Below are 2,151 nucleotides of genomic sequence, written 5' to 3' on the forward strand. Positions count from 1 at the left end.
ACCTTTTCTTTACGATATGGAGGGGCAGGGAAAGAAAATTCCCAAGAAATGTGTGCTTCTAACAGGTCTCCACTTAGGGAGAGACTCTAAAAACCTCTGATAGGATCTGAATAAGTAGTGACGATGTGTTGACACAGGTTTGGAAATAAGAAGGGCTGTGTCTAGCAAATGTATCCCATGTAATAGATAGTTTCCCTTTAATGGAGTTTGCAATAGCATAGATACTTTGTCTTAACCTGTTGCCTCCTATTTCTTTCCAATAATTTTCTAGAAGCACTGGTTTGAGTAATATCTTCATGGTTGAAGAAATATTTGATAATTAAATGGGAAGAGAGCTGTGTTGTCTCCAGTGATGATGAAAATGGGTGAGGAGAAATGCTGCCACTTGTGAGGTTATGGGCAGGAGGTTGTTAAAGGGGAAGATTATGAAAAAGCTACCTTAGTCCTCAAGGTCCGTTGTTAGTCCTGATTTTATTGTTTTCTGTGTTTTCACCTTATGATGCTCAATAAATATTTGTTCAGTGAACAAATAAATGTAAGGTCAGACTCTGCACACAAGAGTTAAAGAAATCTTGTTTCCTGGCAAAGCTAGCTGAATTCAGTGCAGGTTTCCTCAATCCCCTCTCCTGGCTCCATTTTATTTCAGCTGTAGGGGATCTGAGAGACTGTAGCCCAGCTTTCCCTTCAAAGCAGGAAGTGGAAATGTTTCCCTACGACAAGGCTACACCAGGTGTCATGCCTAGGCTCCTGGCCTCCTGTGGACTCATCCGGCTGGTGTCCTGGTGACCAGGGCTATCTCAGGCTGCTCTCATCAGCTTGGCAGTGAGGGCCTGGCAGAGGCACTAAAGGGTTTCTTCTGGAGTCTGGCTGGTATCACCTCCTAGCTCTGCCTAGATTGAAGTTACTTCACTTCTCGTTGACTCCATTAGTTCTCTGTAAAATGGGTATAATAATAGTTCCTCTCATGGGATGGTTCTTGAAGATTAAATAAGATAATTCAGGTAAAGCATGCAGGAGAGGGTCTTGCACACAGTACTCAGTCAATGTTAGCCATTATTATTGTATGCTACAGCTGCCTTTGATCAATAATTTTTAAAAGCACTAAATTTGACATTCTTTGAAAATGCACTCTGCGTGTGTGTGTATGTTTTGAATGAGAAGTGAGAGAGAGACTGATTTTGGTGATGGAATTTTCAGGCCGTGGGGCCAGCATCCTGGGACAGGTGAGGCGCCTGAGAGGTGAAATGACTTGCCCAAGGCAGTGCCCCTAGGAATGACCGAAGCCCGACTAAACACCGTGTCTTCTGACTTTCAATCCGGTTTCATCTCCTTTCTCCCTCATTTCCAGGCATGGCTTGTTCGTTTTTCAAAAATCATCTCCAATGATGTCCCAGTTCAACTTCGCCCTCGTTCGTCCAGCGCAGCCCCACGCCGGAGCTTGAGCGAGAGCAGCACTCCGCCAGCCAAGAGGGGTTGCTCTGGGGCGGCGGGGCTCTCCCGGGTCCGAGCTCGGCCGCCCGTCCAATCAGAGGCCCCGCGCCGGCGCGTCACTGTCCCGGCGACCGTCCGCGGGAATTTGAAGTGGCTAACGGGGTCGCTGGGAGACGAAGGCTTGGGACCGCGCGCAGCTGGGCGGCCGAGGAGGCGCCAGCGCCGGAGAGGAAGGTGAGTGCCCTCCGGGCCGGGCCAGGAGCCGCCTCCGAGCGAGGCCTGGGCGTCGGGATCCTCGGGGAACGGCCTGGGCCGGGGCTAATGACCCTGCGGGTCAGGATGTGGGGGGCGGCCATGCGCGGCCCGCATCCCTCTTAGGACGTCAGGGTCCGCAGGGACCCGGGGCAGGGCCCCCCTCTCAGCTTCCCGGAGACTGCAGGGAGCTGGGCTGCGCCCGGGGTTCCCTACCTGGGTGGCATTCAAGGAACTGCCGCGAGCTGTGGAGCCAGGGCTCGCACCTCCAGCTGCATCTCTGCGGAGATCTGAGCCATTCGCTCTCCGGAAGAAAAGGGCAGCCCTGGGCCTACCCAGCTGTCCTGAGCGCCCAGGGCAGGGCGGCCCCAAGTCGGGCGAGCAGCCTGCAGACGGGGTCCAGAAATGGAACCAGGTCCCCTCGCTCTCGTTCTTCTGCCTCCTCGCTCGTCAGGGACGTTCCTTTTT

The 2,151-nt window shown here is 52.8% G+C and overlaps 1 pseudogene; it reads left to right on the forward strand.

Moving 5' to 3' along the window:
* Window positions 1–1,184: 1,184 nt before the first annotated feature.
* Window positions 1,185–2,151, forward strand: part of LOC108283541 — a 40,577-nt pseudogene continuing 39,610 nt past the window's right edge.

This window comes from Cebus imitator, unplaced genomic scaffold, assembly GCF_001604975.1.
Source record: "Cebus imitator isolate Cc_AM_T3 unplaced genomic scaffold, Cebus_imitator-1.0 Scaffold261, whole genome shotgun sequence".
Lineage (NCBI taxonomy): Eukaryota > Metazoa > Chordata > Mammalia > Primates > Cebidae > Cebus > Cebus imitator.